Source organism: Bison bison, unplaced genomic scaffold (genome assembly GCF_000754665.1).
Source record: "Bison bison bison isolate TAMUID 2011002044 unplaced genomic scaffold, Bison_UMD1.0 scf7180017864235, whole genome shotgun sequence".
In the NCBI taxonomy this organism is placed as follows: Eukaryota; Metazoa; Chordata; class Mammalia; order Artiodactyla; family Bovidae; genus Bison; species Bison bison.
Window position 1 is genome coordinate 749,638 of NW_011494807.1, and position 14,600 is coordinate 764,237.

Genomic DNA, 14,600 nt, shown 5'->3' on the forward strand with positions numbered 1-14,600 from the left:
GATGTCCTCCAGGTTTATCCATGTTGTTGTAAGCGACAGAGATTTATTTTGTAGGCTAAATAATATACATATACATATATATATATATATTTTTTTTCTTTATCGTTTGTTAGCGGTCACTGAACATTCCATATCTTGGCTACTATAAATAATTCTGTGATTAACATGGGTGTACAAATATCTATTGAAGAGGGTGATTTTATTTCCTTTAGATATATACCCAAGAAGGTGATGGATCAAATGATAGTTCTATTTTTATTTTTCTGAGGGACCTCTACACTGTTTTCCGTAATGGCTGTACCAACTTACATTCTTACCAGTGTGTACAAAGACACCCTTTTGTCCATATCATCATCGATACTTGTTATTTTTTTACTTTTTGATAATAACCATTGGGGTGTCTCCAGTGGCTCAGTGGGTAAAGAATCCTCTTGCAGTGCAGGAGATATAGGAGATGTGGGTTCAATCCCTGGGTCGGGAAGATACCCCAAAGAAGGAAATGGCAACCTACTTAGTATTCTCACCCAAAATCCCAGGGACAGAGGATCCTGGTGGGCTACAGTTCATGGGATTGCAAAGAGTTAAACACAAATGAGCACATACGTACACATTCTAACATGCATGAGGTGATTTGTTATTGTTTTTTGATTTTCTTTTCCCTGACTATTAGTGATGTTGAACATCTTTCCATATTGGAGAAGGCAATGGCACCCCACTCCAGTACTCTTGCCTGGAAAACCCCATGGACGGAGGAGCCTGGTGGGCTGCAGTCCATGGTGTACCTTTTGGTTATTCACGTGACTTCTTTGGAGACATGTCCATCTAGGTCCTTTGCCCATTTTAAAAATCAAGTTATCTAGTTAATTTCTTTCTTGCTGTTGAGTTGTATGAGTTCCTTATATATTTTTGATATTAATCCCTTGACAGATATATGGTTTGCAAATGTTTTCTCATGTTCTGTATTGCCTCTACATTGTACTGATTATTTTCTTTGCTATGAGAAACTTTTTAGTCTGATATAGACAAATTTGGTTATTTTTTATTTTATTGCCTGTGTTTTTGATCGAAAAGTCAGATCCAGAAAAAAATCAATGCCAAGACCAGTACTTTGGGAAAATCTCTGGCAGTTCTAGATATGCATTTTCTCATGCAAATGAGTTTGGATGTATATAGTTATAGTTCCTGTGGTTTCTTTTTCATTCTTAAATAGGGATTGTGGTATATAATTACATTTAAATTCATGAAATACTTAGAAAAATACAAACTATATCTGATAACTAAGTTATAGACAATTAGAAATTATTTACCATTCCATGGAAATAACATGTTTTTCAAAGTTAGAATTCTTGTACATGGTTTTTCTGAAGGATCATTTTAGTACTCATTCTACTTGAAACCTATTACTATGAAAGGCCATTTCAAATTCAGTAGTGGCAGTATATTGTTTTTGGTTAGAGCTTTTGAAGTTCTATCATAAAATACAGGAACTTTTCATTAGAAATGAGGTATTTTACCATATTCAGGTAGCATTTTAAAAATTTTACGGTTATTTAAGCATTTCCATGGTTTTCATTTTTTTGCAATTTAAAAACCAGAAGTCTAAAGAAATATTGTTTAAAATAATCCATTTTCTGTACAAACTAACTTGATTGTTGGATTTTTTTTATAGTGTATACATTTATCAAATCATCATGTTGTACACTCTAAAAGCATTCCAATCTTATGTGTTAATTCTACCTCAGTAGAGCTTCAACTATGATAAGATAAAAATCCATTCTTCTACAAAACAAAATAAAGACACTGAAATCTTCTCCACCTAAGGATTAAAAGACCATTAAGAAGTAAATTGGTATAATGACTTGGAGGTGAATTCTTTGTTTATATAGACAGTATGTAATTGTGGAAGGACAAAAACATTTGGAAGGATTAGATAAAGGATAAATCTACTTTTTTTTTGATTAAGCTGGTTCTTCATCACTGCACATAGACTTTCTCTGGAAGCAATGAGCGGGGGCTAGTCAATTGCAGTGCATGAGCTTCTCCTCGCAGTGGCTTTTCTTGTTGCGGAGCACAGACTCTAGAGCACAGGCTTCAGAAGTTGTGGTGCAGGGCCTTAGCATGTGGGGTCTTCCAGGACCAGGGATCAAACCTGTGTCCTCTGCATTGGCAGGTGGATTCTTAACCACTAGGAAATATGGAAACCAAATTGGTATCTTGTCACTAGACTCTAATGTTAGTTCCATATGTAAATTTGAATATGATTTTGCATATCTATCATTTTAAGTAAAGATTAGCTCATATTATTCTGAGAGATAATGGAGTAATCATTTTTGAAACCCATATCTAAATTCCTTTATCAAATGATGCTGTCAATATATTCCAATTTTTCTTACATAATTTTTATAAGGAACTAGACTTCTGGCTTAATATTAATTAAATAACTTCAGTTACAACATCAACAAAAATATGCAGGCTTAATTTGGTCATTTGTTTGTTTGTTTTTGATTAATAGCACTCTTTATACCCTAAGAATAAATTAACATAAAAAGCTTTAGTGACTTGTGTTCAGTTCAGTTCAGTCGCTCAGTCATGTCCATCTCTTTGCAACCCCATGAACTGCAGCACGCCAGGCTTCCCTGTCCATCACCAACTCCCAGAACTTACTCAAACTCATATCCATTGAGTCAGTGATGCCATCCAACTATCTCATCCTCTGTCATTCCCTTCTCCTCCCATTTTCAATCATTTCCAGCATCAGGGCTTTTCCAATGAGGCAGTTCTTTGCATGAGATGGCCAAAGTATTGAAGTTTCAGCTTCAGTATCAGTCCTTCCAATGAATATTCAAAACTGGTTTCCTTTAGGATAGACTGGTTGGAGACTTGTGTTAGTTGCCTATAATTGAAAGTTAGGTCCAGATGGAGGGAGTGGCGTATAGCATTGTAGTAGTTTTGGGGCAAGCTAGGAGAAGGCAATGGCAACCCACTCCAGTGTTCTTGCCTGGAGAATCCCAGGGATGGGGGAGCCTGGTGGGCTGCCGTCTATGCAGTCGCACAGAGTCGGACATGACTGAAGCGACTTGGCAGCAGCAGTGTATTTATGATGCATTTATATGCTTATGTTTATACTTGTGCTAAAATCCTTGCTGAGCTTGAGCTTTTCAGTTTATGTGTGATATAACAGATGTTGACTGGGGGAAAAAGAAGCATTTAAAAATATATTAACACCAGGTATAACCTTGAAAAAGTAGTAAACTGGTATAATTACACATGTCATTGAGATGAAATGACATCTTGAGGTTCTATACTCTTTATATGTTTCATATGTTGAAACTAGCCCATTTAGACTGATATGATTAACTTGGGCTAAATGTGGAGAGTCATTTCAAAACTAGTAGTTTCAGTAAGAACTTGTTCTGCTTTATTTGACTAGATTTCCAATTCATCAAAATGTGATCTGGTAAGATCATAGGTGTTTGAAATAAAGCAGAACTCTGATTCATTTCTCTACTACTTCCTATGAGTGAGACTGCTAGCAAATCTCTAGACTTACACATACAGTAAAACTAAAATAATACTCTACTTAAGGATTTGTGGGATGGAGAAAGGAAGAGTGTTTCCTGTGAAAAAGGCTTGTTAATTCTAAAGTGCATTACATTCCTTAATAGCTTCTTAAAACCCAACACCTCTAAAATATCATGATAGTTCTTTTGTTTTTTGTTAATACCGGGCTTATTATAATAAGTACAATTAACTGTACAATTGCACCACATATTGGCTGAAATGTGGTGTATTTTCAGCGTATTTCAGAGTATTTTGACTTTTCAATTTATTCCGAATAGTTCTCCCCCCCGAATCTTGACAGGACTGTTTTAGCATATTCACACATGGATTGTGGCATATTCTGTGTTAAATACGTGGCATGGTTGACTGGGGTGTATGACTTTTTATCGCATCGCAGTGGAAGTTACCAGAACAATAGCTTGACTGACATGAACTTTTGTAGCCTTTTGAGTTTTAGTTTTCTTCTGGTGTTTATTTTCACCAACAGTTTAGAATTTCTTGACCCTCATGACTATTTAGAACAATATCTTTTGCTGAGATATGCTATTGACTGATGGAAGTATTTTTGATCACTGATTTCACGACATAGTTATATCCATCTGTAAAAAACAAAGTGAGAAATTCAAGCACTCATCTCTTGTTTTGAAACTGATTAATTTCTAAGTAGTGTATAGGTATAAATTCTATAAAACGTAAGTTTTAAAAGGGCATTCACGTTATAGTAACACTCCTCTTCTGTCTCTCTCTCTCTCTGCTCTCATTCCTTCTCCTGGGAAGCAATACTTTTAACAGTTTGTTGAATTACTTTCCATACATATTCTAGAAGCAATTCTCTGTGAATTCAATCAGTAAAGAGTTCATACCCTACCTTAGTCAGTATCGTGCTTTGATATATTACTCTTAAATTGGTAAAAATGTGATTATCTTATATAGTTCACAAAGTTCTTTCAGTTTTTTTGTTGTTGTTGTTCCTCAGGCATGCTTAACTCCTGCATAATTTCTAAGTAAACAGCTTTTCAGTAGTTTGTGTTTGGTCTTTCAAGCTTATCAGATCAGTGAGTGTTATGCTTTCATGCTCACCATATCTTATAAATTGATGTAGAGGAATACATCTGTTATCCTAAGTTGGAGACTTCATGCCTGCTTTGTAAGCTTGTAATGGCACTCTCGTGACTACACATTGACAGCATTGGCTCTTAACTTACAAATGTATGGTCAGTCTGTGTTGCTGGCTTACTGGTCTTATTCGTTTCATCTGAAGTACAATCTACTTGCCTGGGGCCCTATTAATGGCTAAATATTTGTGTACTATCCCCGGTTGTTATGCTGAAGCCCTAACCTCCTATGCTAGGGTATTAGGAGGTAGGGCCTTAGAGAGAGAGTGAGGTTTAGATGAGGTCATGTGAGTTGTTCTCATGATGAGATTAGTGCCCTTAGAAGCAGGGACCAGAGAACTTCTTCTTTTCTTCATGTGAGACTGTAGTAAGAAGGTAGCTGGCCATCTGCAAAGCAGGAGGAAAGGTCTCATAAGACATCAGACCTACTGGCACCTTGATCTTGGACCTCTCAGCCTCAAAAGCTATCAGAAATAGATGTGTGTGGTTTTTTTTGTTTGTTTGTTTAAGTCAAGGGGTTTATGGTATTTTATTAGCCCAGACTGTCTAGCCCTTGACATGTCTAGCCCTCCTAGAGCCTTTTACCTGAGGGACTGGAACTTGCTATGGTGTTTCAGTTGACCTTCCCACCACTGTGATTTTCCCATCACATTTGCCTGGCACAGAGTTCACAGAGCCTGGTGTGATGTTATTGGTAGGACAGCTCACTAAATTCTAGGAGAAAGCCCTGTGTGAGAAATGATCTGTCCCTCTAGACCAGAACCTGTCTTGTGCAGGCTCATTCTTCTTTCCACCCATTTCCACTCAGCTTCCGTATGTCTGTTGGATGAGACTGCAGCATATGTGACAGCCATGACTTCATATAGTTGCACAGTATATTTCTAATACAGTGTGATACAAACTCTAGTTTAAATGAATATATTGGGACTCTCCACTGTTTCTGTGGTTGTTAATGCATCACCAGCACCAGTGGGACAAGTGATTAGAAGCTTTGTGCTTTGAGGTAATTGCTTCTCTGGATTTCAGTTGTCTTTTAGGAGACCTCGGGAATCCAGAAAAACAGAAGCAGATGGAACCAGGCACTGTGCAGCAAGAGCATAGACTGCAATGCAAATACATGGGCCTAATAAGCTGGCTTTCAAAAAATATATGTCTCCAAAACCGCCCAGGGAGAGTCTAGATCAATAGGGCTGGGATGGAACCCAAACGATCAGTACTTTTAAAGCCTCCCTATGTGATAAAGTTGTGCTTCTAGTAGGGAATTACTGTTCCAAAGAGCAGTCATCACAGATGTACTCTGTCATTGGTTACAGTTAGGGAAATGAGATGTTTATGGGAAAGATCATTCTTGAAAGAAACCAAAATAAAGTCATTCAAGGGAAAAATGACTTCTAATATTCTGTATCAGAGAAGGCAATGGCACCCCACTCCAGTACTCTTGCCTGGAAAATCCCATGGGCGGAGGAGCCTGGTGGGTTGCAGTCCATGGGGTCGCTGAGGTCAGACATGACTGAGCGACTTCACTTTCACTTTTCACTTTTCTGCATTGGAGAAGGAAATGGCAACCCACTCCAGTGTTCTTGCCTGGAGAATCCCAGGGACAGGGGAGCCTGGTGGGTTGCCATCTATGTGGTCACACAGAGTCAGACACGACGGAAGTGACTTAGCAATAGCAATAGCAATATTCTATATATATAAAAAAGCAGTGTAAAAGATCAACTCCTGTCCCTCATCTCCCCACTTCCTTTGCCACCTAATGAAGGGACCAGTTTAAATAGAAAATATTGTTCAATATTTGTTGATTTATTGTCTGTGTTGTATAACATAGCATATAGGCTATAGCACTTTTTACTTTTGGATTGAACAGTGTACTATGGAAGTGAGAATTACACATTCTTTTGTAATAATAGACTACAAACACTACAAGCATTTTTTTTAAGTGATTGCATGCTTTTTGGCACACAAGATTTATACTTTAACTGTCTGATCTACTAGGTTAACTTCTCAGAACCATCTACATAGAAATTACCTGCAGTGAATTTAGCTAATTTTAGGCAAATCATAAAAGTTTTTGGAATGCTCTTATCACTGGTTCTTGACAAACTTGACGATAGGATCACCAAGCACTTCTCAGACCTCTGATATTAGGTTCCCTTTCTGATGCCTCCATCTATGAATGTTTGTTTCTCTTTCTGGGTCATATGGAATTCATTCATTTCTCTCTTATTTTAACAGCCTCATTCTATTTATTTCTTTCATCACTATCCTGCTTTTGTGGTCATTTGTTTTCTTTCTGCTTTTAAATGTATATAAATAGTTTAAATGTGTTAAATTGTCCTGTTTTATACTCATAAAACATTATTTTCAATCATTTGTTTACTTTATCTTTCATAAGCATTAAGGTACTTTTTAAAAATGATCTCTCTTGTAAATTTGCAAATCTAATACTTGTAAAAACTCACGAGATTTTCAGAGCACTAAGAGTAATATGCTGAAAAGAGACCAATGCTATGCAAATGTTAAGACAAGTTCATTGTTTTAGTCATAATAATAATGGGGTTACACAGAATCTTACATTTTGGGAACTGAGATACTAGAGTGAAAATTTGACTACCAGATAATGGAGAAAGCATGGACCTGCTTTGACTAATGTGTTCATTCAATAAGGATTTATTGTCTTGGGAAAGATAATGAAATAAAACTCATGGTCCATGTACTTAGTGGGACAAGAGGACGTGCATACCACAGCACAGCAGAAAATGTCCATGGGAACATAAGACTCTAAAAGAGAAGACAAGAACAGAACATTATCCCCCAGAAGGCACAGCAGGAAAATACCATGGTGTCATATGATGCCCCAGCATGGTCAGGAAAGGGTTCATAAAAGAAAAGGGAACAAATGGGGCTTTAAAATGTGGGTGAGAATTTGCTAGAAAGACAGTAGAAAATAATAAACGTCAGGAGAGTGTCTGAAAATAAGGAACCTGGTTGATACAGCTGGGTAGAGTGTTCATGTGAAGGAACAATTGGAGATGAAATTAAGGATATCTTATTACTCTTATGCGACAGGTAACAAAAGCTGGTTAAATAAATAAATAAATGGTAGGGATCATCGTATCATGATGGCTTAAAATTCCAGAAATAGAATTCAGTTTAGATATGGGTTATGAGCCACTTGATGTGACAAAGAAGATGTGAAGATGTGACCAAGATGGGTTTTATGTTATTGTTTCTTGACTCTATATCCCCAGGATTTGCTCCAGTCCCAAGTTTACAAGCTTTCGATCTTTATCAAGATGAAAACTTCTCTTTGTGATGGCACCCCACTCCAGTATTCTTGCCTGGAAAATCCCATGGACAGAGGAGCCTGGTGGGCTGCAGTCCATGGGGTCGCGAAGAGTCGGACATGACTGAGCAACTTCACTTTCACTTTTCACTTTCACACACTGGAGAAGGAAATGGCAACCCACTCCAGTGTTCTTGCCTGGAGAATCCCAGGGATGGGGGAGCCTGGTGGGCTGCCGTCTATGGGGTCGCACAGAGTCGGACACAACTGAAGCGACTTAGCAGCAGCAGCAGCAGCAGCATAAAAGACAATTAAAATATTTTTTCCCAGAATCTCCAGCAAACATCTCTAAGTGCTATATCTGCTATTTTTGAATTGATCACTGTAAATCAAGAGGATGGGATGTACTGAATGGTTCTTCCCTATCGGTTTCATTTCTAGAGCTGGCTTTGCGACACAGCCACCTGAACTTCCAAAAATGGGAAAGAAATGAACTTACCAAAGGAAACTTAGGGTACTATTGGTGTAAAAATGGAACATAGTTGGTGAAAAGACAACCACCAGAAGTCCTGCATAGGAAAATAATTTGTGCCAAATGTATAATGTAGGGACTAAGGAAGCGCAGATGGTTTTCAGTAGAAACATGGACTCATACAAAGTGCAATCAAAAATTACCCTTGGAATTGCACTGTTAGGTATTTACCAAGGAGAATTCTTGAACAGAGGCAGTGAAAGACACATAAAATAGTATTCATAGTAGAAAATCTAAAAACCATCTAAGTGTCAATCAAGACAAGTGTAGATGAGTAATTTGTTGTATATTCACAGAACCATACCACAGGCAAAATGAATACACACACACACACACATATACACATAGCAATATGCAGCAACATGGATAAATGTTAGTAATAAATTACTAAATATTAAATGAAAAGTGAATTCCCAAAGATTATAAACATGATGGTATTTTTGTAAACTTAAAAACAAATGATTTTCAAATATATAGCTTTTTAAGTACATATTGCTTTTAAGAATGCAATGCTGCTGCTGCTGCTACTGCTGCTAAGTCGCTTCAGTCGTGTCCGACTCTGTGCGACCCCACAGATTGCAGCCCACCAGGCTCCGCTGTCCTTGGGATTCTCCAGGCAAGAACACTGGAATGGGTTGCCATTTCCTTCTCCAATGCATGAAAGTGAAAATGAAGTCGCTCAGTAAGTGTCCGACTCTTCGTGACCCGATGGACTACAGCCTACCAGGCTCCTCCATCCATGGGATTTTCCAGGCAAGAGTACTGGAGTGGGTTGCCATTGCCTTCTCCTAAGAATGCAATAAGATTATACAAACAGTGTTGAGACAGAAGATAAACAAGTGAATAGGTAATGTAGAAGACTGTGTTATGTGGCTTATGAAAAAGAATAAAACAATAATAAATGACAGAATATGCAGTAGTGGGATTTTTTTTATATATCGTGGTCATTGACATCTTCTCTTAAAAGATGCCGTTTAAGCAGAGAATTGATGGGAGTAAAGGGGTGAACTACATAGAATTGCTGGAAGTGAAAGGGTGAGCTTAGTGGGTGACAAGGAGGGAATCTGTTTTGGCAGAGGAATAGTAAATGCAAATGCAGTAGGAAATGCCAGGGGAGTGTGGTTGGTGTGTTGTAGAGAATTTCAGTGAAGCCAGTACGGCTGAGGGACTGGGTACCAGGAAGAATGGTGAGACATCAAGTCAGAGCAGTAGAGGAAGTTCATATCATGTAGGACTGTCAGAGCCATTGTAAGGACCTGGCTGTTAGTCTTCCTGAGATAGGAATTAACCACTATAAGATAGCAGTCCATTGGAGGACATTGAGGAGAAGAATGATGTATTATTTAAAAGATTACTGTGACTGCTTTGTGGAGAGAAGGATGGATAGGTCAAGCTGGGAATCAGGGAAAGCAGAGATCAGTTAGAAGAGTTTAAATTAATTCAAGAAGGGGGTGATGTACCTTGGGAGAGTATGAGTGTTCTGAACATTTACAACTTTGGAGCAAATTACCCCTGATTTAGTGGCTTGTACATCAACCATCTTATTATACATCACGTTTTTGTGGGCCAAGGTTATAGGCAGGGTTCTCTGCCGGGCAGTTCTGCTTCATGAGGAGCAAACAAGGGTAATTTGGAGATATTCAGCTGGTATCTTATTTGTTGATCCAAGACAGCTTCCTCTACCTACCCAGGGTCTCTCTACATGGTCTATTCAGTATTCAGACTACCTACATAGTAGTTTAGAACTCCAGCAGCAGGTATCCCAAGAAGGCAAAAGTGATAGTTACCAGTGTCTAGATCTAGAAAGTGCCACACCATCCCTTCTGTCACATTGTAATTGTCAAAGCGGTCACAAAGTGCACCCAAATTCCAGGGTTGGGGATTTCAACTTATCTCTCTTTTTTGAAAATTATTTATTTGGTGACACTGAGTCTCAGTTGCAGCATATGGGATCTAGATCCCCAATCAGAAATCGAACCTGGACCCATGCATTGAAATCACAGAGTCTTAGCTACTGGACAGTCAGAGAAGTCTCTAAACTTTATCTCTTGATAGGAGGACTCTCAAAGAATTTGTGGCTATATATAAACTGTTGCAACACAAGAGGTACAGGCTATGAGAAGTGACTAATTCTAAATAGCTTTAAATGTTTAGGTTTGGCCAATGGATTAAATATGCGTTTGAGAGAAAAAGAAGGATCAGGGATGGCCCCATGATTTTTGATCCAGACAACTAGAGAAACAGAGTAGTTTACTGAGATAGGGAAAACTATGGGAAGGAAAATCAGAGTTCATGGTAAGTTTTCATTTTGTGCATGGCAAGTTTGAGTTGCTTGTTTGAGAACCCAGTGGACATATCAAATAGGCTGTCAGGTATATGGTTCTGGAGTTCACGAGAAAGCTTTGGGCAGAGGCTATCTGTGTATAGATGGTATTTAAATTAATGGGACTGCATGAGTTTCATTTAGAGAGGAAGAGTAGGTGGAGGAGAGGAGAAATCTAATTACTGAGCCTAAGGGAAGTGCAAATATTTGTAATTATTAGGAAATGATGAGAAACCAGCAAGGAAATCAAGAGTAGGTCGTGATGTAGAAGTACCAAGGGAAAATGATGTCTAAGAAGCCTAGAGAAATCATTAGATGGAGTAGGGAATAATCAAATTTGTTACACACTGATTACACAAATGAGGACTGAAACTTGAATATTTTCTTGGAGCCTAGATTGCTGATGACCCTTATAGGAGCTATTTTGTTTGAGCCATAGAAACAAAAGCCCGTATGAGTGGCTGCAAGGAAAAAAAAAAAATCCTGGGAACAAGAAGAGAAAGCTTGCATGGACAAACCCTTAATACACTTTCTAGAATTCCTCTTGTCTGCCAAAAAGAAACACCCTGTTCTCTTTCTGGCCTCAATATCTGAACAGGGGCAAATGGATGGCCCTGGGCATTTGTATCAACTTAAGGGTATTTGCCAAAGCTGATGTCTATGATTTAAAGAATGTCAACTAGAGTTGTTTCTGGTCATTGAATATGCTTCTATTTGTCTCCTTCTGACACTGTTAAATATACAGAAGGTTTCATCACTTCGAATTTAAATACTTGTTTAAAAATGCTTTCTTACTATTACGTCAAATGGCAAGAGGACTAAATTCCAGTTTCAGTTGCATGAAGAAAAAAATTGAATTTGAAAGCCTTTGGGCTTCTACTTCCCAGCTGGTCATAGTTCACAGCATTATCTACTATCTTACTAATATTTCCTGCCTTGTCTATGAATATATTTATGTGTGAGCTGTTGATATCATTGTGGCAAGGCATCAGCCTTCTCTTGCACTAACTTAGTAAAACTTTTTAAGGAGCACAGTGAAAAGTTTCAGACTTAGAACTCTCTGGAGTAACAAACTACTGCTGCTGCTGCTGCTGCTAAGTCACTTCAGTCGTGTCCGACTCTGTGCAACCCCATAGACGGCAGCCCACCAGGCTCCCCCGTCCCTGTGATTCTCCAGGCAAGAACCCTGGAGCGGGTTGCCATTTCCTTCTCCAATGCATGAAAGTGAAAAGTGAAAGTGAAGTCGCTCAGTCGTGTCCGACCCTTTTAGCGACACCATGGACTGCAGCCTACCAGGCTCCTCCGTCCACGGGATTTTCCAGGCAAGAGTACTGGAGTGGGGTGCCATTACTCACTAGCTAATACTAATGACAATGATGTTAATGGTAGTAATATCACCTCTACATCATGATGGCAAAGAAAAAGAAGGTGCCATGCTAATTCTATTACACATATTCTCTGAAAGAATCTTTCCTGCAAACTGAGATAGGAATTACTCTTGTCATTTTACAGATGAAGAATAGAGATTTAATGAGGTTAAATAACTTGGCCAGTGTCATATATCTAATCTGTGCAGTCAACTTGGAAAGGCAGGCAGAATCTAGAGCTTATAAGGCTTGAATGCTGTCTTCCCTTTACTAACTTTAATTTATTTAATGAAATAAAGATAACGATTGATGTACTTATTCCTCATTGTGAGTAATGTATATAGGTGTGTGTGTATGTATAACTTTTTATAAAATACATACGTAATTTTGAGATAATTTCTAAAATGAAGATTGGAACATAATTAGTTTAACCCTCTGATTGACCCATTTTTTAAGATCTCTTTCCGAGAACTTTTTTAAAATTTATTTTTTACTGAAGTTAAGTGAAGTCGCTCAGTCGTATCCGACTCTTTGCGACCCCATGGACTATAGCCTATCAGGCTCCTCCGTCCATGGGATTTTCCAGGCAACAGTGCTGGAGTGGATTACCATTTCCTTCTCCAGGGGATTTTTCCCTACCCAGGAATAGAACCTGGGTCTCCCGCATTGCAGGCAGACGCTTTACCGTCTGAGCCACCAGGGAAGCCCTGCCTGCCAGACTTTTACTGAAGTATAGTTAAATTACAGTGTTGTGTTATTTCTGATGTACAGCAAAGTTATTAAGTCATGCATATATATGTTTATATAGATTTATATATTCTTATGCATTATGGTTTATTATATGATATTGAATATAGCTCTCTGTGCTATACAATAGGATTTGTTATTTATACATTCTGTGTGTAATAATGTTTACCTCCTAATCTCAGACTCCCAGTCTAGACTTCCTCTATCTACTTCTCCCTTGGCAAAGGGGGAACATGTCTGTTCTCTATGTCTGTGAGTCTATTTCTGTTTCATAAATGAGTTCCTTTGTGTCATATTTTAGATTCTACATATAAATGCTACTATGTGGCAATTTGTCTTTCTCTTTCTGACTTATCTAACCTAGTTGATCTCTGGGTCCATTCATGTTGCTGCAAATTTCATTTTTTATGGCTGAATAGTATTCCATTGTGTGTGTGTGCACACATGCGCATGTGTGTGTGTGTGTGTGTGCTCATCTTTATCCATTCATCTGTCAATGGACATTTTGGTTGCTTCTGTATTTCAGCTATTGTAAATGGTGCTACTCTGAACATCAAGGTGAATGTATCATTTCAAATTAAAGTTTTCTCTGATAAATGCCTAGGAGTGGAATTGCTGGATCATATGGCAACTCCGTTTTTAGTTTTTTGAGGAATGCCATACTGTTTTCCATAGTGACTGTACCAATTTTCATTCCCACCAACAGTATAGGAGAGTTCTCTTTTCTCCACACCCTCTCCAGCATTTGTTATTTATAAACTTTTTAATGATGACCAGTCTGACCTGTATAAGCTGGTACCTCATTATAGCTTTAATTTGCAAGTCTCTAATAATAAGTGATGTTGAGCATCTTTTTTATGTGCCTATTGGCCATCTATATATTTTCTTTGCAAAAATGTCTATTTAGGTCATCTGCCTAATTGGGGAAGTTTTTGTTGTTGTTGCTGTTGTCTGAGCTGTTTGTATATTTTGGAAATTAAACTCTTGTCGGTCATGTCATTTGCTACTATTTCTTCCCAGTCCATAGGTTGTCTTTTTGCTTTATGGTTTCATTGTTGTGTAAAAGCTCGTAAGTTTGATTAGGTCCTATTTGTTTACTTTTGCTATTATTTCTATTGTCTTGAGAGACTGACCTAAAAAAGCATTGCTATGAATTATATCAGAGAATGTTTTGCCTCTGTTCTCTTCTAGTAGTTTTAGAGGTCATGTCATATCTAAGTCTTTAAATTTTGATAATCTTGTGATTTTATCTTTTCTTTTGTGGATGTGGTGTATCACATTGATTGATTTGCAAATTGTTGAACCATTCCTGTGACCCTGGGATGAATCCAACTTGGTTATGATGCATGGTCTTTTTTATGTGTTGTTGGATTCAATTTGCTAATTCTTTGTTACAGCTAATGTAATGCCCAGAATTGACTCCTTTGAGAGAAAAAGCTTAACATTTTTTACAAAAAGTCTTTCTGATAGTAAGAAAAATGCCTACTTCTATACACTATCCTTTTCCCATTATTATCCTAAATTGAGCTATTACTTAATCATGCTGTTACTTGTTCTTATATTCTTGCCTGGAGAAATCAGAAAAATATTTTTAAATTTTAAAATCAGTGACTGTTTAAGCTGGGATGTTGCTGTTTTCCTGCTTTTGAACTTGAACTGAACAATTGGT